This window comes from Pongo pygmaeus, chromosome 7, assembly GCF_028885625.2.
Source record: "Pongo pygmaeus isolate AG05252 chromosome 7, NHGRI_mPonPyg2-v2.0_pri, whole genome shotgun sequence".
NCBI lineage: Eukaryota > Metazoa > Chordata > Mammalia > Primates > Hominidae > Pongo > Pongo pygmaeus.
In genome coordinates this window covers 84,692,731-84,716,683 of record NC_072380.2, presented here as the reverse complement: position 1 = coordinate 84,716,683, position 23,953 = coordinate 84,692,731, and the positions used below count along the sequence as shown (strand labels likewise).

At 39.6% G+C, this 23,953-nt stretch overlaps 1 protein-coding gene across 1 annotated transcript in view; it reads right to left on the bottom strand.

The window, feature by feature from the left end:
- The window catches only part of KCNB2 (potassium voltage-gated channel subfamily B member 2), a 400,010-nt gene extending 379,418 nt beyond the window's left edge, over positions 1-20,592 (bottom strand). Inside the window, exon 1 of the mRNA XM_054498331.2 lies at positions 19,931-20,592. The gene's annotated coding sequence lies outside the window, so the exon portion shown is untranslated. The remainder of the gene's footprint in view (positions 1-19,930) is intronic.
- Between the last annotated feature and the right edge of the window lie 3,361 nt (positions 20,593-23,953).

Here is a 23,953-nt window from a genome sequence, read left to right as displayed (position 1 = left end):
CATGTTTTGGACTACCCCCAAAAAAATGAATGAATAAGTAATAAATTTCAAAGCACTAGTATCTTGTTTGTTTTGTTAGATATTTTGGTTAACACAATATAATACCAGTTATTATGGATAACCTCCAATTTATTTACAAGTTCTGATGACCTTTATTTGCCAACTTTAACAAGGTCTGTGTTAAAAGTAACAGCTGGATTTCCTGGAACTAGGTAGAGAACAACTTGTACCTATACAAAACTCTCTAGTAATTATTGTTGCCCAACAATGGACAGTGCTACCTCAAAAAACTACCAGGCCTACTGCGTGGCAGTGTTCATGAAGACCCAGGTGATCACCTGTCAGGTATGCACGGGAGAAACTCCTAGTCTGTGGATGTTGACACGATGGCCCTCAAGTGCTTTCTGTCATTGCAATTTTATGGTTCTGTGGGATTTCTGTGTGATTACTACTCATCTACATCTTCCACTGGACTGATGAGGAATAGGAAAAAGTTGACTTTGGTAAATTTCTTAAGTTTAAAATGTGTACAAGTGAATTTTCCATTTCTCAGCTTATACTCACTCTTTCCTAGGAAAGATATTTCATGTCTGGTGAGGGTCTCTTCAATATGATGGCATTTTCACCAATTAAAAAATAAAGAAAAGAATGTATCAAAGTTAGTGAGTCCATTTTTTTCTTCAAAATGTAAGCTTATACCTGTCAACAATTGTCTCTTCTCTTTCTGAATAATAGAATGTATTTCCATGTGAAGCCTCAAAGGAATAATCCTATAATAATGGAAATACATGCTGGGCAGTAATTGGGATGGGAAAATCATGTGAGGGGAAAGGTGAGAGTCTTTCCTGATGTACTCTAATCACAATACACAGGTGGTCATGTACTATGGTCTGAATGCTTGCATCCCATCAGAATTCCTAGGTTGAAATCCTGCTTCCCAAGTTGATGGTATTAAGAGGTGGGACCTTTTGGGGGTGATTAAGTCATGAGAGCAGGGCCCTCATGAATGGGACTAGTGTCTACAGAACAGGCCCCAGAGAGCTGCCTGTGTCCTTGACACAGCAAGAAGACACGATCTTTAAGGAAGAGGCCCTCACCAGACACTAAACCTGCCAGCACCTTGATCTTGAACTTCCCATCCTCCAGAACTGTGAGAAATAAATTTCTGCTGTTCATAAGTTACCTAGTCTAAGATATCCTGTAGTAATAGTCCCAAAGGACTAAGATACCATACCATCAGCCTCAAAGCAGACCACTTCCAAAATTCACCTTGGGACACTCGGCATAGCATCAACTGCAGGTTCCTTTTTTTTCTTTCCCTGACTACTCATACTCAAAACACTGTGTTCTAGATTCAAGCATGAAAAACAAGTTTCTAACAAATCAATGGTATTATGGAATTAATTTAAAAATTGGACTTTGTCAAAATCGATTGTATGCTTGACTTTTTTCTATTCATTATTAGATATTATTTCTATTCATTATTAGATAGAAAAGGGAAGAGGTTCCCTGAACTATAGACACCACCATCTCCACATTCCTTGGGAATAATGTTTTCCATCCATCCTTGTCATTAGTGAGGATCATTAAACAGCATTTTTTAACCATCCATCTGTGTATGGCACTTTATAAATATTCCTTCCCTCTCCCCTGCCCCCTCTCTCAACCTACCATGTGTCTCTGTTGTGTAAAACACTAGGAAGCTACAACAATAATAAATAATTACTGGTTAAAAAGTAAGGCAGATGGGCAAGATGACCTACTAGCATCTATGAATCTTAGGATGTTAAATTTACTGCTAGAAATATAATTCAGCAAAATTTGATAAGAAAATATCAAAGCATTTGGTGAGGAACCTGAACTTATCGATTTCCATCAACATTTTCTAAAATAAAAATGTAAAAATTAGGGACCACAGATGGACCAACTGAAGCCCTGAGTTCACGTGACTTGTACCAGATGATGCAGTCTTGAAATAAATAATGAGAAAAACAGTGTGGAAAATCATAATAATTATGGTTGCAACAGTATATAACAGAGAATGTTACTATGGACAAAGGGAGAAAATATTCAAAAATAAACGAAGGCTATTATTCTCATAGAAAGGAGTAGTGTGGTTAAGGGTTGTGAAATTATGGATTCTATTTTCCTTTAAAAAAATTCTTCTTCAATATTGTTATGGGTTTTTTTCATTTTTTTTTTCTTCAAGGAAAGAACTAGTTTTTCTGGATTCAGAGATGGTGATATTTAAAGCACTGTTTTTCATCTTTGCAAGCTGCATGTAGTCAGGATTATAATAAAAGAACATGTCGGTGTAAAATAAGCTATTGTGATGGATTCAGTTTTACAATTTGGATTTTATTTCAGCTTAAGATCAAAATGCCCATAAGTAAAATTTACATTTCCTAGAAGGTAGGGATATTCTTAGAGTTGTATCTGAAAGAGAGCCAAAGTTATGATCTCATTTGCTTTGTGAATTTTGTTAATGATTATCATTTTCATCACCTACCAAATATTGAGTGATTATTATATGTAGCCACTGTGCTTATTGCAGTTAATTCGCATGGTAAGAATTCTCATTATTTCTCATCCCTCCTTGGGGTGGGTATTATTATCTTTTATTTACAGGTTAAGAAACTGAGGCTCAGAAAGGTAAGTTTCTTGCTCACAACACAACTAGGAGGTGCTGCCTCCAAGATTCCAACCCAGCATTATCTTAATCTAAAGACCATGTTCTTGACCTTATAAGACACTGGGAATTTTCCTTGAATTGAAGGATTCTGGATGCCTATAATAAATAAGCAGAAATATGGGATCAATATTGAGCAATCCTAGTAGCACGATATTGAAGGTAAGAGTGAACACAAATAATTCCTGTAATATTTTGTGTACCCCTTGGCCTGAATGACATGTATAACATCTACTATCATGTTACAATTCTCTTATGGATACAGATGGTAGAATTGGTGACTGTTTTGGCAGCTCTGAATTTTTAAAACTAAACATAAGTTTTAGTATGTGACTTTCAGCAGTAATGCTAATAGTCTTAGTATTCAAGATTTATGGTCAAAATAGATGCCTACGAATATTTTTTAAATGTTGAAAATACAAAATTTATAGTTAGAAGGGGTCCACTCTAACTAGGTGAAAAACACTGGTAGATTTAAACAATCTTCCCAGGGCCTTTTCAGCATCAGGGCCAGTAGCTAAAGCTCCTGCTTCTGAACCTAGTTCTTCGTATTGGACTTTGCTACCACAGAGCACCAAAAATAAATATACAATTTAAACAATGGAAGAGAAAAAATGTGAAGCAAGAGTAATCTGACTATCTCATACCCAGTGAAACCTATAAATACTGGCGAGTTGAACCTTATTATTAATGATTCCTGGCTACAACATAAGTCTATAATTTCTACTATTCCAATAATGGTCAGAATGGAAAAAGACCATAAAATATAAATAAGAAATACTGATTTAGATCCATTATTCCTCTCTCATTCTGTCTCCTCCTTCCAAAACAATGTTACTTGACTGTCACTATATATTGAGCATGGGGGATGATGCAAAATTGGGTAAAGTAGCCCTTTGCTCTCAAGAAACCCACAGGATCACTGCAAAGAATATTACAGGAACTTTTGGTTTTGTGTTCTAGCATGTGTTTTGTAGACCCAGATAACATTATGGACTTGAATATGTATTTAACCAGCACCTAGTTGAAACTGTCTCCCTGATTTAAACGTATTGCTGTAAAAGAAGAGAAACTAATATAAAGTACCAGCAAATGACATGGATATTTTAATTCATGGGGCTTTGTGGAATATAGTATGCATTTATGGACACAATAGTCTTAGCCCCCATTCGTAATTTTAAAAACTCTTTGAGGTTTTATTAATTTGTTAATTCATTCAACAAATATTTATTGAGCATCTACTACCCATGAAGCACTGTATTCTGAATGTTATAAAATGCCTGCAATAAAGTAGCTCCCCAGATTTAAAAAAATGACAAAAACGATTACCATAATGTTCTACTTTAGCTTCATATAGATGTTTACAAATTGTGTTTATTATGCTGGAAACTATTTGGCTGGGCTGGAATGAAACCAGAAGCCAAGTTTAAGAAGTAGCTTCTTAATAGCTTCTAAGCTTTCTATGTGCACTCTTTCCATAAAGCCTAATGAAAATGCTCTCCTTAGATTTAGAAAAAAAAGTAGGATTCCAAATTTAAAATGACATTTATCTCAAAAGTAAGTTAATATTTAATGATAGCCTGATTAATAATCACGATTTTATGAACTGGGAACATTTAGCATGAAAGCCCTGAGACACATTTGTTCTAAACTATTCAGACTAGGGAAAAAGGAGTAAAGATAGACTCTTTCTTTGAAAATGTTACTTTATTATGATATTTCAGATTTTTGCCTTCTAAACACCACATTCTTATTCTGGTATTTCCTCATTAGAAAGTTTTTTTATTTGTGGAAAGCAGGGCAAAGAACTCAAGAGTCAGACAAATGGGCAATTTCAAAAGATTAAAAGCAACTACCATGTTATCTAGGTGAAAACTGGGAAAAACCAAGTGCAATGGCTTACGTTAAATTCTTCATATATTGATATTGAAATTATTATATCTGATCAATATCCAAAATGTATGAATCAGCAAGCCAAGAGCTATCATCATTTCTGAGATTTTGTTGTTGTCGTTAATGATTTGAACTGTATTTGGTCTGTGTGGTTTTTTTTTAAATTTTTTTGTTGTTAAGGATCTGAACTGATAAAACAGCTTATAGAAATAAGCACAAAGGAAAAGAAATGAATGTGCAAAAGAAAAGGAACCTGTTAAAGGACACAGTGTTGTATCTTTGTCATTTTGGACATCAAAAAAGGAAACAGTAAGAGAGGAAGGAGAGAAACAAAGAAGAGGGGAGGGTACAAAAAAAAGTCCTGCCTGGGAAAAGCAGATGTGAGACAGTCATATGACATAGATACTTACAGAGAAAGTGTTCTACATGTGTACAATACTTCACATTTTGTACAACCTGCCTAAAGATAGAAATGCCCTCAATAAAGAACAGTGCCAGTGGACAGAAACAAGAGAGAGTTCATTCAAATCCCTTCAATAGGATGTACCTAAGAGACACTCATCAAAGTCAACCTGGCACTGGGCACCAAAGATTGCTTACATGTTTATACAGTAAACTGGAGGCCAACACTGGTTGTAAATGAATATGTCTAAAATTTAAACCATACTGCTTTTGAAACTTAGTTTCTTAAGGTAGTTCATGCTAATAATAGTCTAGACCTATATACTATCTAGCATGGTAGCCACTAGTCACATGTGGCTATTTCAACATAAATCAAATAAATTTAAAATTCAACTTCTCAGTCTCTCAAGTTATGTTTCAAATATTCAATAGCTCACGTGGCTAGTGACTACTGTATTGGAGAGCACAAATATAGAACATTTCCATCATCACATCAAGTTCTATTGGGAAGCACTGGTCTAGACAACTTTCCTGTGAAGTTATGAGCCTGAGTTCTGTTCTTAAATAAGTTCTGTTCTTAATAAGAATGGCAGAAAAAATTCTGTTGGAAGAACATGTTTTGCCTTGATTGCGTTTCTACCACCTTCTACCTCTACGCCCATTCCCAGCAGTGGTATATACCCTGGGCCTCCACTTACAAACTCTACTTCCTCTTGGGTTTTAGGACCATCCTGGTCCCTGTCAAGAAGAATATAAAGGGTTCATAAGTGTAAATAGCGCACGGTCATGGTTTGGCGCTTCATCATCAGGCAGACTTGCTTTGGTCCTATCCTGCTCTACCCTGAACAGCAGTTCTTGGGAACTGGGCTCCCGGTTCCATTTTACGACCTAGAACTTGACTTGGGCCCCAGCTCCATCCATTCCTTTACTCATTTATTCAACAAACAAATAATAAGCATCTGCTATGTGCATGGAGTTGTGAGAGGTGCTGTGGATAAAGAAGTGCATGAAAGCGGCAGTCCCTGCCTTCACTGAGTTTATATTCTTGCAAAGGATGCTGATATTAGTGCGAGAAAGCTGATATTAAATGAGTAAATACCTGAAATTTTAAAGTTAGATTTGGGGTAAGTGCCATAAGGAATCAGGGTGCTAGAAGACGGCATGATGAGTCACCACCCCTGCTCTGGGAGCCAAGAAGACTTCTTTGAGCGATTGATTTTTGACCTGAGTTCAGAGACATGAGTAAGAATGTATTAGGTGAAAGTGGGAAGAGAGAACATCCCAAGTAACTATGCGAGACGGCCTTCTAGCAAGAAAGCCCAGGGCACTTCAGATGAACTAAAATAAAGCCAGAAATTGTAACAGAAAACAAGGGATGAGTGGTGCCTGAGATGATGCTGGCAACAAGGGGCCAGACTGACCAGAGCCCATCATGTACAACAGCTTTCTACTAGTAATGCTTTGGGAAATGAAGGAGGAATATGGTGGCCCCCAAGTTGAAGGTTTAGGACCTTATCCTAAGAAAAGTGGGAAATCATTTAAGGGTTTTAGGTAAATAAGTGACACAATCAGATTTGCTTTTTGTAAAAAATAAACAAACAACAACAACAACAAAAGGCAAAATTAATTGAGAGGACAAGAAAAGAAGCTGAGTCCAGTTAGTAAGTTATAGTGGAACATCAGGAAAGTGGGGTTGGTGCTTTGGTGATGGCGTAAGAAATGGTCCTGTCCATTGTGCCTGGATCCCTTCATTAATGAAGTGAACATCACCCTGTTTTCCTGAGAATGGAGATGTCTTAACTGTGTAGGCCCCTGCTAGCTATTTAAAAGAGGCTTCTCCCTAAACTCTATGTCCCCTCCAGCGGTAGCATTCTGAGCCTATGGGGCTGGACTATTCTATCCCTGCCTGTCTCTGTCAGCCCTGCCTGTCTGAATCTCCAAACATCGCCTGCTCCCAGACACTGCTTACCATATTCGGCCAGGACATTCCCTAGGAAGAAAGTCTAACTTCCTGTCTACTGGGATTGCCATCTGTCATTTGCTCTATTCTCTCCAGATGCCACTTTCCCATACCTGGCTGATCTCCTTTTAGGACTGGCTTTTCCTGACTGTCAGAAAATAGGAGCAGGGAGTGTAAAAAGAACCACATAGCTTAAGACCTGGAGTCTGCAAAAAATAACTAGGTGACCAGAAGCAGAGCACAGAATTTATCTCTGGGAAATAATGACAGCATAATGTCTCAACTTCCCCAATTCAGCACACCACAGCCTGCATGCTGCTACTCCCCATCCCTTTCAAAATACTCCACAACCCAAAGAATTATCAATTGTTTGGACCTGGGGCAAACTCACCGCAATTAGCACTGCAAGGGATCTAGGGGTTCTATGTTTGTTTTCAGGCAGACCATAAGCCTCGCAAGGGTAAGGACTAAGTTTGCATAACCTCATGACCTAGCAGAGTACTTTACACCTTTAAAGTGTTTAATAAATATTAGCTGAATGTGCACCTGTAAAAAGCTGGCTACAATTTCCAGCCAGTTAGAGTATAAGAAGCAGTAAGTCCTCCTAGGGAAAGAATTGCTTTCTCATTTCAGAAAAAAACATAATGGGCTATTTGGCTATTATTGGCAAGTGCCCTTGGGCAAGTCAGAGGCAAACAAGAGTTAAATAGTTCAGCATAATGAACTACCTCTGTCTTTTGGAATCATCCACTGTCATCTTGAGAAAGGATAGTGGGAAAATTCTGGATGAAGAGATGGGAGGAAGTGTCCAGAGGAAGAGAGAGACCTAGCAAATGGCTGGTGAGGTGTCCAGAAAATGGCTGGTACCTGGGCCCCAGTGAGATATGGACCAATGAGAAAACTCCTGTGATGAGGAATGGTAAATGCATTTTTAGGAGCAGTGACATCTAACATTTAATTAGAATTAGTTTCTTGTCTATGCTATAATTACCATCCTTTATCCCAATGCATTCAGCCAGAGTCTTTTATATATGAGGGCACTATAATACTGATTGATTAGAGAAGGAAGGGAGATGTGTCCCAGAGGAAGACATCCCAGAGGTCTGAGAGGAGCCAAAGAGAACACAGGAGTGTGGTGAAGGATGTGGCACAGCATGGATTAACCAGTGAGTGGATGCAATTCAAACACTTTTCCCCCCTAATTTATTTTGAAGAAATACGACAACAGCAGGGATGGCTAGTTGTCTATTTAAATTTATAGTTCACCTTATATAATTGCCACTGAGAAGTTCCTGTTGAGCCAAATATTACATTTCACAGCCCCTACTCCCAGCCACCTCATCTAGGCATCTAGATAGAGGGGTACCTGACTAGTTCTCATCAGTGGAATATAAGCAGAAGTGTTGTTGTCACACCTGAGTCAAGATGTTTAGGAACTGGTCGTGCCTTTTCTGTGTTCTCGCACTCTTCATTTGATTGTTATGTGAATGAGAAATATACTTTTGTTATGCCAAATCGCTAATATTCGGGTGTTTGTTACAGGATGAGCTAGCATTATCCTAACACTGACACCTTGATGTTATGGGGCGTGGGAGTGCTGCCTTTACAAAAATCTAATTATGTGGCATTGCCCCAAGCAAGGAAAGGGATATAGAAGACGAAATGCCTGGACCCTGCCATGCCCTGGCACAACTGTGCTAACTTAGAAGGCAGGTCTATAACTTCAGAAAAAAAGATTGCAAAGAGCCAGAATGTTACTGTGTGGTGGTTGCTCCTCACTGCCTGTAGCAAAGTATTACAAAACGATTGAAACAGAAGACCTCAGGAAGCCGCAACAACCCACTCTTTGGGGAGGATAAGGGTGAGAAATAACAATGAAAAAGGCTTTGAGTAACAGAAGTCCCTTATAACCTCCCAGTTCGACAAAGTGACTCAGCCTTGCAGTAAATATCTCATTAATGAAGTGACCTAACCACCCAAGCCTATTTTTGAAATGAACCCAACATAACCACTTAAGACACGGGTGTATAAGACATGAACAAAGGAATGAAACAGCTTCAAAAATTATGAATAGGAAAGAACTTTCACTGTAGCTAGTAGTGTAACTGACAGAAAGCAAATATTTAAGTAACTAATGAAAATTTTGAGGAAATTGTATTGTCAAAGAAATTAAGAGCCAGGCCTAACAAAAAATAAAAAAGAAAAAAAAAAACCCCAATGACTTTAAAACCACCTCTAGGTATCTAGGCTTGGATTGGGAAGAAGCAGGCCTATAAGGCCCTATAAGTTCCAGGAAGGGTATACTTCCCAACACCCATTTTGCATGTGGCCATGGAGAGTAATGGACAATGAAGAACCTCCCAGAAGGTGGCCTGGACTACGTAGAACAAAGAACAAAGAATTTCTTCCAAGATAGCAAACCAGGGTCCAAAGAAGGAATGTGCCCTATTGCCAGGACAGGGGGCCTTTAACAATATCCAATAGGACTTCTTCCACGTTATGCGTCAATGACTGGTTTATGTCTCCCATTGTTCACTTTTCCAAATAGAAATTTTAAAGGCAATCATTCCAAACTTCATCCATCATTACACAAGCATATCTCAGAGATACTACAGGTTTAGTTCCAGACCACGGCAAAAAAGCAAATACCTCAATAAGGCAAGTTACAGAAATACTTGGTTTCCCAGTGCATGTAAAGGTAATGTCTATAAAACACTGTAGTATTTTATATTATTTCGATTAAAAATGTTCATACCTTAATTAAAATGCTCTATTAGGAAAAAAAGCTAACAATCCTCAGAGCCTTCAGGGAATTGTAATCTATTTGCTAATGGAGGGTCTTGCCTTGATGTTTATGGCTGCTGACTGATCTCAGTGGTAACTGCTGATGATTTGGGTGGCTGTGGCAATTTCTTAAAATAAGACAACAATGAAGTTTGCACAGTTGTGTCTTCCTTTCACAAAAGATTTCTCAGTAGCATGCAATGCTATTTGATAGCATTTTACCCACACTAGCACTTTGTTCAAATTCGAGTCAATCATCTCAAATCTTGTTTCTGTTTTATCAACCAAGTTGGTGTAATATTCCAAATCCTTTGTTGTTATTTCAACAATGTTCACAGTGTCTTCAACCAAGAGTAAATTTCATCTGAAGAAATCACTTTCTTCACTCGTTCATAAGAAGCAACTCCTTCTCTGCTCAAGTTTGATTATGAGGTCACAGCAATTCATGTATATCTTCTGACTCCACTTCTAATTCTACTTCTCTCCACCATATGTGCAGTTATTTTCTTCACTTAAGTCTGAAATCCCTCAAAGTCATCCATGGGGGTTAGAATCAACTTCTGCCAAATTCCTGTTAATGTTGATATTTTGACTTCCTCCCATCAATCACAAATGTTCTTAATGGCATCTAAAATGGTGAATCCTTTCCAGAAGGTTTTCAATTAACTTTGTCCAGATCTATCAGAGGAATCACTACATATGGCAGGTATAGCCTTACAAAAGGTATTTATGAAATAATAGGCTTCAAAGTCAAAATTATTCCTTGATCCATGAGCTGCAGAGGGGATACTGTGTTAGCAGGCATGAAAACATTAATCTCCATGTACATCTCCCTCAGAGCTCTTGGGTGATGGGAAACATTGTCAAAAAGCAGTAATATTTTGAAAACAATTTTTTCATAAGCAATAGGTTCTAATGATGGGCTTAAAATATCAGTAAACCATGCTGTAAACAAATGCATTGTTCATTCAGGCTTCATTGTTCCATTTCTAGAGCACAGGCAGAGTACATTTAGCATCATTCTTAAGGACCCTAGGATTCTCAGAATAGAAAGTAAGCAATGAATTCAACTTAAGGTCACCAGCTACATTAGCCCCTACCAAGAGAGTAAGCCTGTCCTTTGAAGCTTTGAAGCCAGGCATTGACTTCTCCTCTCTAGCTATGGAAAGGCCTAAATGGCATCATCTTTCAACAGAAGCCTGTTTAATCTCCATTAAAAATCTGTTGTGGGTAACACAGTGAGACCCTGTCTTTTTTTAATTAAAGAAATTTTCAATAAAAAAATTATCCAGGTGTTGTGGTGCATGCCTGTAGTCCCAAGTACTTGGAAGGCTGAAGGGGGAGGATCCCATGAGCCCAGGAGTTCAAGGCTGCAGTGAGCTGTGATCATGCCACTACACTCTAGACTGAGTGAGAGTGAGACCCTGTCTCTAAAGAAATTTTTAAAATCTATTGTTAATTGTAGCCACCTTCATCAACGATCTTAGCTAAATCTTTTGGGTAAGTTGCTGCAGCTTCCGTATTTAACACTTGTTTCTTCACCTTGCACTTTTTTTTTTTTTTTTTTTTTTGACACAGAGTCTTCCTCTGCCACCCAGGCTGAAGTGCAGTGGCGCAATCTTGGCTCACTGCAACCTCCACCTCTCGGGTTCAAGCAATTCTCTGCCTCAGCCTCCCGAGTAGCTGGGATTACAGGCGCCTGCCACCATGCCTGGCTAATTTTTTCGTATTTTTTTAGTAGACACGGGGTTTCACCAAGTTGGCCGGGCTGGTCTTGAACTCCTGACCTCGTGATCCACCCGCCTTGGCCTCCCAAAGTGTTGGGATTACAGGCGTGAGCCACTGCGCCCGGCCCACCTTGCACTTTTGTATCATGGAGATGGCTTATTATTTTTAAACCTGTGAACCAACCTCTGCTAGCTTTGAACTTTTCTTCTGTTTGAAGAAACAGAAGAACAGAGAACAAAGAACAAAGAATTTCTTCTAAGATAGCAAACCAGGGTCTAAAGAAGGAATGTGCCCTATTGCCAGAACAGGGGGCCTTTACCAATATCCAAGAAGAACTCACAGAAAAACTCACTTCTCTCAGCCTTCATGGAATTGAAGAGAGTTAAGGTCTTGTTCTGGATTGGGCTTTGGTTGAAGGGAATGTTGTGACTGATTTGATCTATCCAGACCACTAAAACTTTCTCCATATCAGCAATCGGACTCTTTTTCCTTTATTGTCATTCATGTATTCATTGGAGTAACATTTTTAATTTCCTTCAATAACTTTTCCTTTGCATTCACAACTTGGCTAACTGGAACAAGAGGACTAACTCTCAGCCTATCTTGGCTTTCAACATGCCTTCCTCACTAAGCTTAATCCTTTCTAGCTTTTGATTTAAAGTGAAAGACACGTGATTATTCCTTTCACTTGGATACTTAAAGGTCATTGTAGGGTTATTAATTGGCCTATTTTCAATATTGTTGTGTCTCAGGGAACAGGGAGGCCCAAGGAGAGGGAGAGAGTTGTGGGAATAGCCAGTCAGTGGAGAAGTTGGAACCCACACAACATTCATCCATTAAGTTTACCATCTTATATGGGCACAACTCGTGGTGCCCCAAATATCACTGATCATGGATCACCATAACCAATATAACAATAACATTTGAAATATTGGGAGAATTACCAAAATGTGACGCAGAGACAAGAAGTGAGCACAGTGTTGGAAAAACGGCACTGACAGACTTGCGTGATGCAGGGTTGCCACAAACCAATTTGTGAAAATCGCGGCATCTGTTAAGCACAATAAAACAAAGCACCATAAAAATGAGGTATGCCTGTATATTGGAGGCTGATAACTTGCCTTTTAGTACAAAAGTTTCTAGACAACGAGGGGCCATATCCAGACTAAATGGTGGCGGGCACTCAGCATCAGCCATAGAACCTGGACTTTGAGATGGATACAGTGACTAGGTGAGATTCAGGTTGTTTTCTGGGGTTGAGGTTTTCCTATCTGTAGCCAGAGAGCAGAATATAGTAGAATTTTTGTTTAGCAAAATCTATGCTTCCCTTTCCATGATACAGAAATATGACTGGAAAGTGGCCTCCCACCCAGAGGTTGCATACTCCAGCCCTCTTTGTATACTGACAGAGCAATGTGACTATCTCATCAACAGAATGTGAATGGAAGCCAGGTGTGTCACTACTTGGGTGTGCCTTCTCTATGTTCATTCTCTTCCACAATGTCAGCTGGATGCAGAGAACTTCATGTTTCTAGTATCGAGAGCAAGATTTGAGTCCCCAAATCACTGCACTGAATGCACACATTGGACTCTCATATAAGCAAAAATTAAATGTCCACTCTATTAACCACTGAAATATGGAAGTTTAGAAGTTAAAGTTACCTCAACTAATACAATCACCATTGAAAAGCAAAAAAGGAGGGTAATGCCTACTATTATGACCTGTATTGGGAGGTGGAAGACCTGGAGACCCTTAGATTGCAAGTGTTTACCATCAGGAATTCAAACCCTCCTCCCCTTCTTCGCCATTCCTGTTTAAAGCAAGTCTTAGACATTATCTTAGTTGTATTCCTTGAAAGACTCCGAACTAGTCTCCAAAGTATCAGTCTTTTCTCCTGTTAAAGTTCATCCTATTCACATTAGCTCAGAGATTGTTGCCAAAAATAAAGTGGACTACACCACTTTTTAAAAATTTTCCATTGACCCTCTCTCTCCCAACAACCTGCCTTTCAGGATAAAATCCAAATGATGTAGGATGGCATAAACACCTTTCACAACTAATCCTCAACCTTCTTCAGCCTTATCTCCCGTCACTTCCCTACAACTGCCAATGCTGACCTTCAGTCACCAGCCAAGCCCTTTTTATGACATTGCTTTGCAAATGCTATTCCTTCTGCCTAGAATGCTTTCCATCCACCTCCTTTTCCACCTGGGGAATGCTTACTCATCTTTTAAAAATGAACTTAGATGTCACTTCATCTGTGAAGTCCTGTCTGACTATTCCACGTAGAAAAGGAAACTCTTCACAGCGATAATTAAATCATCAAATTGTGCCCACTAATAGGATGTCCCTAATGTTTAGCAAACTACATAGTTTGATTTTGTTGCTATTTATTTTGTATTTAGTTAGCCACTAAACTTACCTTCATACTAAAAACATAGAGAGCTCAGCTTTTTCAAAATAGCCACCCACACAGTAGAATTGGATTGGCTTTCTTCAATGGGAGAATATAGCCATAATCAGTGCTGCTGAATGAGATGAATATGATCCTTTTGAGTGAGTTTCCTAAAGTTGTCAAGTGTTTGAAGGGCAAGGCCCAAGAATGCAGGAAATCCTGCTTCCTCCATAACTTTTGCACATCTCACCAGACATATATGTAAATAAAAAACTTGCTTACCGTTATCTGTGACTAGACCCTAGCCCTATTGTTCATAGCATGTTTTTACACAGGAATTTTCTAGGAATGATAGAAGGTGCTATCACCAAGATTTGCTCACCATTTTGGGAAGTTATGTCACCAGCTATCATGCTGCTCCTGCTAACTGATTCATTAATCCAGTACACCCACATCTGTTTGCAATTGCTGCTGTCACACTCAATGAATATATTTATTTTGCTCTTATTTCAAAGTGCCAAATATATAAAAGTGTTACCAATATTCAATTGAATATTATCGTCTTATCCAAGTTTATCTTCTAATCTTATCTGAACTTATCTTCTTATCCAAACTTATGCATTTTAAGTAGCAAGCATCTATTTTAGTACATCTTTTAGTGTGGTTATATCTGAGCATACACATATTGATAAGCCTACTATTTTATCTTAAGCTGCTTTCTTCTTATTTACTCTTTCTATTACAGATAGGGAATTTATATTGATTTTTAAAATGTTATATGTGTAGATATGATTTATTATCTACAAATATTATTTCAGGAAAGTAAAGGGGACATTACAAAGTACTGCTTATAAAAAGGGGGTATTGGATCTGACTGAGTAGAGTGTCGTGGCTCTATATATATTTAGAAATTCAAAGCAACTGTATTTTCTTACTGTTGGGATGCTTCTGTCATACAACTACTCCGTTGAATTGCCATCCCACTCTATCAATAGCATTTATAATATTTGGTTGTGATTTATTTCTCTACAAATGTAGGCTGTGAGTGCATGGTGTCTTATGCATATTTATGTCTCTAATAACTGGCTTAGGACTTGGCACACAGAAGCTGAGTAGATACCTTTAGGATGAACTATCAAATGAGAACCCCGAAGGGATTGCAGTCCCTGGATTTCATGGTAGAACTCTGAATCAATTATCCAGTACTTTGCCTCTATTGGTCTTATATCGCTTCCTTCATTCTGCCTGATGTCAGTTACTTGTGTACAAATACCCTCTCCATTTTCTCTCCTCCTTGTGGGCCTAGGCAGTACTGCATTCACCTCTGTATCTCAAGTGAGTCTCACACAAAGGAAGCCAGTAAACATTATGTAAATCAAATGATTCCCCAGGAGTATTGCTATACAACATTTTTAATTTTTAATTTTTAATTTGGCTGTGGGTTTTTTAAATACTAACAGTACTGTACTTCAGGTATATTAGTTATTAAAAGGGCTTTGATGGATTGGTTTGAGGACCTAAACATCACTTAAAGTACTATTTTTATAAGGAAATGTATACAAGTTCTAAAATACCCAAACTTTTAAAATGAAATTTTATCTAATAAGCCAATTGTACGTTCAAGGTTGGCTATACAATGTGATTGAACCTGTAAGACCTAATAATTGTGTGAAAAATTAAAATGTCAATCATGAGGATATATCTAAATATTTGATTCTATGGCTTCCTGCAGGCAATATTTAATCATTTTAGCTTTCAAATTTAATCTGGATGACATTGTTCACATAAACAGAAGTTGTAGCTATTTAGAAAAAACTTTTCTTCAAATATATAAACTTTTCTTGATGAAAATCTCAATTTATGTTTTCATAATGTTATCATAGTAACTCTGCACTTAACAAAATAAATGCATTCTAGAGACTATACTAGTATGTAAATCTGTTAAGTAACCATATTTTAATTTCCATTGAAATATTCGCGTTATGTTTCACAGGGAAAAAAATGGGGACATGCATAAAAATTATATTTCAGAACTAATAATTTTAAAAAAACAAATAATTCTAAAAGTAGCTAAATTAAACAAATTTGTAATACTATGTTCAAAATAATTCACAAACTTGTTTTTAAAAAACTTGAAAATGAAAATAAACTGACCAATGAGATCATCTGAATCAGCCAGCCTCATTTTCTGTGGTCATTGTAAAGCTAGTAGTTTCTAATGTGTTAGCATTCTGATAAAATCCCACCTACGTTATAAAAATCTAAACTACCTTCTTATTTCAAATTCATGTTGAAAATATGGAGGTTTTCTCTTACTTTTGGCCTTTTTCAAGCATCCCCCTGTAGTAATAACCAGGGCATCCTTTGGTGAATGAGAAGATACAGTTCCAAATAAATCTAGGAACTGCAAGCATTTTTTCTTGTTCTGCTTGGGCTCGTTTTTAACACTTTTGAATATCATAGTGGTTAAATGAAGCCAGAGTGCCTAGGTTCAAGCTTGATTTTACCATTTATTTCCTATATGACTTTAGACAAGTTAAGAAAAGCCTCTGAACATTAGTTTTCGTATCTATATAATAAAGGGCATTTCTGACAGCTACCCCATAGGGTGGTTGTAAGAATGAAAATAATAATATTTGTAAAATGCTTAAAACAGTATGTGCCTCAAGTAAGTGCTATAATAATAACTTTATTTTATATACGTCAATAAAATAAATAGTATTACTTATAATCATAATACTCTAAATTTAAAATTCAATATTTTAATAAAATTATTATTACTATTATTTTTATTGTTTTCTAACAACTGCCAAATGCATAGATTGTGAAAATTTTCATGATCCTCTTCATGGATTTGTCTTAATTAATTTGCTAAGTATAAAATTATTAAGTGCATTTCTGTATAAAAGAGATCTTTCATTTTGAACTATAACTGATTTTTCAATTAGTTTTTCAACTTTTTTTTCCCCCTAAAATATTCTTGAGAGCAGGGCCTAGCTTCTATATTTTTTACATTTGTTATATTCTATTCAAGCACTCTTCTCCTTATATATATATTTAGTAAGTAATAAATGAATTAATGAATGAGTCAATGAGTGGCTATGGGACATCAAATCAGATAGCAAAGATAGTTAAAATTCAACCTATAGGAATACGCACTTTTTAAGATAATATAAGAGGGTTTGGCTTACACAAGTCAAGGGATTCCTCATCTCACACACATGGCTTTCTGCCTCACAACCCGTACTTGAAGTAAAGAGTTGGTGGGAATACATATTTAAGAAGCACAAGGAGGAAATAAGCAATGAAACAGAATGGCCTACAGATCTAGGCTATAAAGATCCTTGTAGAATGTGACTAAAAAATCTAATGCGGCTCTGCTCTATAAAGTTTATTCTATCACTTGGGGAGTAACAAGGCCATAATCTCTAGCCTTAAAAAAACAAACAACAACAACAAAAAAAAAACTCTGGGCTAAAAAAGAAATCACACATAATGCCTTTGTACTGTCCACTTGTCTGAAGCTTCTGTGAAAATAATAGAAATCACGATTTTATGCAAAATCAATCTGAAGAATATAAACAAATCTCAAAAAATTACATTTTGAAATAAACAGAATATCTTACCCTTATATATTTTCCTTAAAATATGCATGAGATTTCCTATCAACGTTAAGAATCTTCCTTTGGAATTAGTCTTTAAGAGATAGCAAGTTTTAAAGGAACTAATTAGTTCTTTATGAAGAAAAACATGCATTAGGGCAGAATGAAATATATCTTATAGGTTTCCTAGATTTGGGTCTACTTTCACAATATGTTATACACATATACTGATCTCTCTACCATATAAGAATGCCAGATACGCATTCAAGAAAAAAATATTTTTCAACGTTTAACGAAGATGCTCTGCAGACTTGCACATTTGTAGACATGCAGGCAGGTATATAAAACACCTGGACAGACACACTCTTAAGTTGAGAAACGTGACCGAAACCATATCCTGCCATTTTGTTATTCTAGCAATCTCACTTTTATTATCATAGTGAATGTTAAAAAGGCAGGAAGTTGCCCTATTGCCTAAACAATGAAGTTTTAAAAGCCAAACAGAAGGGAATGGATAAAGTAATAATTTCTACTAACTCCTCTGAATATTCAGTAAATATGTATGCTTGGAAAGTTGAATCGTTGGACTTGGAGAACAGTGAAATGCAAAATAGTTTCAACTGATGCATGGATTGATTCTATTTGGAAAAACAGAAGAAAAGAAAAGAGGCAATAGAAAAGAAAGATGTGAGATGAAAACTCTCAAAGTGGCAGGCAGGAGAGTGATTTTTCTGGAGTCGATATGTGTGGGTTTGTGTATGAGGGAGATTTGAGAACACTATCATGGAGAGGGAAAGGTGAAGGTTAAAGGAGCAAGAAAACAAACAGAACTGCCAAGTTCTTTCTCCAAAAGTCTGAGTAGTGCCAGAAAAGGAAGAAGGGTACATTAGACAGAATTCTATTTGTGATAAACAATTGTTCTAAACCTGAAGGCAAGAGGGAGGGGATTATGGTATTTACTTTGTGGAAGCATATTAACTCTTCTAGGTGATAAGAATACTTTTCCTTCAGTGGGGAAGAAAGTTATTTCTACGTTGGACCTTCAGTATTTTCAGAGAGTCCATGCAATCACACAAGTAAGCACTTTAACCATGCCCTTAAATTAAAAACACCACCTCAAACAGCAATTAAATGCGCATACACATGTGTAATGTGCCAAATTACTAAACTGTTTGAGTTAATTTAAGAACAAAGAACTCTCTAGCCTAGATGTATAGTCTAGATGGGTTTTATTCATGTATTACGTTAAGCTTTGGACAACTTTATATTTATTGACACACACACACACATGCCCCTAAATAGTGAAATACATAAAACAAAACTTTATTTTCTTTATATGTAACTTTAGAATGTTACCCTCTTTTACAAAATCTTTCCTGTAAGTTATTCAGCACTGACAGGTAAGACAAGATTTTTGACCGAAATCTATCTCTCGCTTGTCCTATGAAATGTAATATACTGATTGCTGTTTATTGGTAAATAAACCAAGAGACTTCCATCCCACACTATACTACACATTTAACAACAATAACAATAAAATGCTTACTCTTCCTTTCCCTCAGTTTCAAAAAATCAGATTCCCAACAAAATAAAAAAATTAATCAATGCAAAAATGAAAATGTGATACGATACTTAAAATCTTGACATTACTACACAACTTGATTAGAAGGAATGTTGAACCTGCGTGGAATTAACCCAGTGTATGTGCATTCTAAATTTTTTTCAATGTAATCTTGTATGCATTGTTACTTATTGTTGAAACACATGTGCAGTCATAAATGTTGCATAAATGGCATGTTTGTGCATATTGCACACTGACAGTTTTTATGAATGAATACGCATAAATGCTCACAACTCGAGAAAATGGATGGCGGCATACTATTTTGAAGAGGCTCATTAAGCATTGGGAGCAAATGATGAGGCAAATGGTCGATGTCTTTTGGTGCTATTCAGGGCAAACGTATTCCCAAGTCCCCTAGCAGAGTGTGTTGGAAACAGCCATGAAGCTCTTTCCTTAGAGACCCGTTCTCCCTCTCAGGAATCGTGCTACGGAACGGAGACCGCGCACCACTTGAAGAATAAAATGCATGCATGTCTCTGTGTTCTGAGGATCGTTCATACATCAGAGACATCACACTCCCTAAATCCAGTCCCACAAGTGTGTGCATGTGAGTGTGGCATTTACCAACAAATGGACGGAAGGCAACAAGAGCTCGGCTCCTAGAAATAACATTCCCATCCCTTCCCATTCAGGCTGCTGGGAAGCTTTTCAGGGGCTAACACTTGAGCGCCTTCCCCACTGGGAAGGAGCCTTACATTAAAAACCTTCTCAGGGCTAAGTCAGCTTTGTAAGTCCACTGGGCGCAATATGGCAGTTTCCAATTCCTTTAGCAACTCAAGTCTGGCTAGGCTGCCGCGATGATTCATTCTTAAAGGAAGACCCCCTTCGGGGAGCAGCAATGCCCCCGCCACTTACCTAGCTCCCACAGACCCTGCTCAGCAGGCGGCACGGGCTCGGGCACCACAAAGGGCTGTGGGATTCCCCGCTCCCTCCGGGGAGCCTCTCCCCGCGACGATCCCCTTCGCCAATGATCTGTCGCTGGAAATCCCCCTCCCCTTCAGAGAGGAGGGTCTCCCCGGCTGGCTGGAGCTCCTGGCGTGCTTTCCCCCTGTCTTTACATCCCTGACTCTGGTTCACGGTCTCTAGTAGGAAAGCTCAGAGGAGAGGCGGCGGGAGGAAGCTAAGGCATCCTTTAAAAGAACAATAATCTTCATCGATCTTCTACCCCTTCCCCACGCGGGGTCCCCATCCCCCTGCCGCCGCCACAGCCGCCCAGACAAGAGAGGGCTGGAACAGAAGAGGAAAAATCGAGCGGGGCTGAGCTCGCCGCGCGGAAGGAGCCAGAAAGCGAGCCGCGCCAGCCCGGGAGTTGCCGCTCGCTGGGGCTGCCCGAGGCGCAGCGGCGGCGGCGGCGGCCGCGGGGGCGGAGGGCGGAGGGCGGAGGGCGGTGGGTGCTTGGTGGGTGTGTGTCTGTGGCGGAGCAGGGTAGAGGCTGCGCGCGGGAGGCTAGGCGGGGCGCTCTGGGGCGCCGCTCCCCCGCCCCGCAGCTCGCCGGCCCGGCGCGCACACACGGCTGCGGCCACCCCAGCCTCCCGCTCCGCCTCCTCCCGCGCTCCGCGCACCCGCGGGCTGGAGCGGCCGCCGCCTTCTCTTCCTCCTCCTCCCCCTCCCCCTCTTCCTCCTCGGCGCTCGCGGCTGTCAAGGTGGGCGGCGGGGCGAGATGGCTGGGCTGCGCGAGCCGGCGGCGCACCGCCGGGGACGCCAGGGCTCTGCCTCGCGGCGCCGGAGCTGCTCGCTCGGCCGGGGACAGCGCTCTGGTGCCCAGGGCGCGGCTGGGGCGCGGGCAGGCACCGCCCACACCTCGGCGGGGTACCTCCCTCAGCTTCCGCGCGCCAGCCGCTCCTGCTGCCCCGGGCCTGGCTTCACACCCACCTGCTTCGCTCTGCAGCTCCCACCCGGCTGCACAGGACTAGAGGGACGCAGCCCCCGCGGCTGCCGCGCACCCGGGGCCGGGAAAGCCCCGGGACGCCCCGCCGCGACGCGCTCCGGTGGCTTCGCGGGATTCCCTCCGCCCTTCTGCTTCCAACTGCAGGGCTGTCCTGCCGCCCGCCCACAGCACGACCCTGACCCTGGGCTGACTGCTCGACCCCGGGGAACTGGGGCGAAGACAGATGGCTCCTGAGTGGTGGTGCCAGGATTATTTTCCTGGAGAAAGAGCTGCGGAGATAACTAGGAGCGCAGATAAGATCTGACTTTCCTCGGGGCACCTGCAGCCCCGCTCTCTCGGGGCCGTCCCTAGCCCCGAGTGACCCGGCTTTCCTGGGTTTGAGGGTAAAGTCGGGTCCGTGGCAGCTTTAACTCTTGCTTCTCACGGGGGCGCTCTTCATACCCTGCTTTCTTTCCTTTGCCTATCAACTTACCAGCTGGAAAACTATGCCAAGTTACCCCTTGGCGAGGCCGTCGGGTGAACGCTCAGACCTGTACCCACTTCCAGGGCTCGGTAAAGACAATGAACTTGAATAATAACACTGAGTCTTACATGTTTCTGACCCCAGTGCTCCTTCACAGGCACGAAATAGAGACAGCTGGCACGGTTACAGGGGCTTTCAGGAAAACAAAGTAGCTTAAAACATCTTTTAGAAACCAACGCAGGCCGTGACAAGTCTATTTAAAGCTGGGACTCCTGAGTTTCTATAGACCAAGAAAGATGGCTATTGAGGAAAGTCCAAGTACACTGTTTTATTTATTTTTATTTATTTATTTATTTATTCCTTGTATCTGCTGTTTATTGTTTTTTTTTAATTTTATTATTATACTTTTAAGTTTTAGGGTACATGTGCACAACGTGCAGGTTTGTTACATATGTATACATGTGCCATGTTGGTGTGCTGCACACATTAACTCGTCATTTAGCATTAGGTATATCTCCTAATGCTATCCCTCCCCCCACCCCACAACAGTCCCCAGTGTATAATATTCCCCTTCCTGTGTCCATGTGTTCTCATTGTTCAATTCCCACCTATGAGTGAGAACATGCGGTGTTTGTTTTTTTTGTCTTTGTGATAGTTTGCTGAGAATGATGGTTTCCAGTTTCATCCATGTCCCTAGAAAGGACATGAACTCATCATTTTTTATGGCTGCATAGTATTCCATGGTGTATATGTGCCACATTTTCTTAATCCAGTCTATCATTGTTGGAACCAAGTACACTGTTTTAAATATACTCCATGTCATCCTTGCCTTAGTTTTAGCCCTGATATGCCCTGGAATGCGCTATCCTCTCTAATTCTCTGCACCTTGACTTCCCACCTCCCTATGGGGAGGTGGCCTTACTTTGTACTGAGGGTTTTTGGTTTTGTGGTGGGTTTTTGTTTTGTTTTGGTTGTTGTTGTTGTTTTGAGGTGTCAGACGTTGGGCGGGATGTTTAGCATGGAGGTTGGCCCTTCTGATGTTGTCGCCCTCCAGCAAGAAACTGCCCTGCCCTTTGCTCTTCTTGGGGTTTCTCGATTATGAACACTAGGAAGAGGACAGCCAGATTCCCAAACTCTTATCCCCAACTCTGGCCTGGTCCCAAGCTCCAGCTCTACATTTCCAGGGACCTGCAGGCAGTCCATTCCCTCCCGCCCAGACTTTCCACCCTCCCACACAGTTTAAATACTTTCTGCCAATTGCTTTTCCCCACGCAAAACCCTGACCATATCATTTCCCTACTCACAAATATTCCCTGGTGTCCCATTTCCTACCAGACAGCGTCTGCGTACCTCTGTGCCATTGCATGCGAGTATCTGGGATACCCTTCTCCAGGTCTTACGTCCAAATCATTACAGTCCTGAAAGAGTCACTTCAAACTTTTCCTCTTCCATGACTTCTCCCTTTTGGTGTCCATCGCACAATGTCCCAGCAATCTTTTTAAGACATATATCACCTTCCACTTCCTATACCATGTATTTACTGTGTACATTTCTTAACATTTTAAATTCTGGGTTCCTCCAGAAACAATTCCATGTCCCTTTATGGTTTGCATTCTTTACGTCTAACCCAAAGCCACACCTGTGAGAGATACCTATTCATCTAACAAAGATTTATTTTGTAGTTTTTCTCGGTCCCTCAGTATTTGTTAATTGAATGGAATTTACAAAATAGTTTTAGGTTAGAATTCTTCAAATTAATTTTGAGTGTGCCTAAACTTAAGTTAGCCTGACTTTTTATAAATTTAGGGGTGCCAAAAATCTTTAGTGGCTCTGTATCAACATTAGTGATCACCTCGCTAAGAATTTAATAATTTGACAAATATTTGTTTAAGTTTTTACCTTAAATTTCCATTAGATTTTAGAAATCTGAATCCTTTTGCCTACTATCTAAGTGGTCATTAGTCAAGAGAGTAAATTATCCATTGGGTAAAACACAATGCTGCTATCTCCATTTCTGGGAAGCAGGGTACTAGGAGCAAGTTATCCATCAGCTCTGAGCCCTGTATATGAGCATGCAATGACAAGAAAAAACAATCTTTGGGGGGGAAAATAAGTCTAATTTTGCTTCCTAAATGACTCATAGCTCAAATGGATTATAGAGAATCACCCCTGGTATACAAGTTGTTTGGAATAGCAGAGTTCTCCATATGCACAGCTTGAATTCCGGATGGCTGCAGAGACTCTTGTGTTGATTATCATCATGTGGCTCCACTTCCTTAGTAAATTTGGGTAATTTGGGGTTTTATTCAGTTGTTTGCCAAAGAAAAAATTTAAATGATCTAGCTGAAAAGTCAGACATGTTTTCACATTGCTCCCTTTAAGTCTTTTGTTTATCTTTATTGATATTTACAGAACTGTTCCTTTTGCTTGTATTTCAAATTCTCAGAATAACCTTGAGTTATGACTAAATTATATTACAGTAAAGGAGAGAAATATCTGTTTGGGATGTCAAAATGCTTTCTTCATA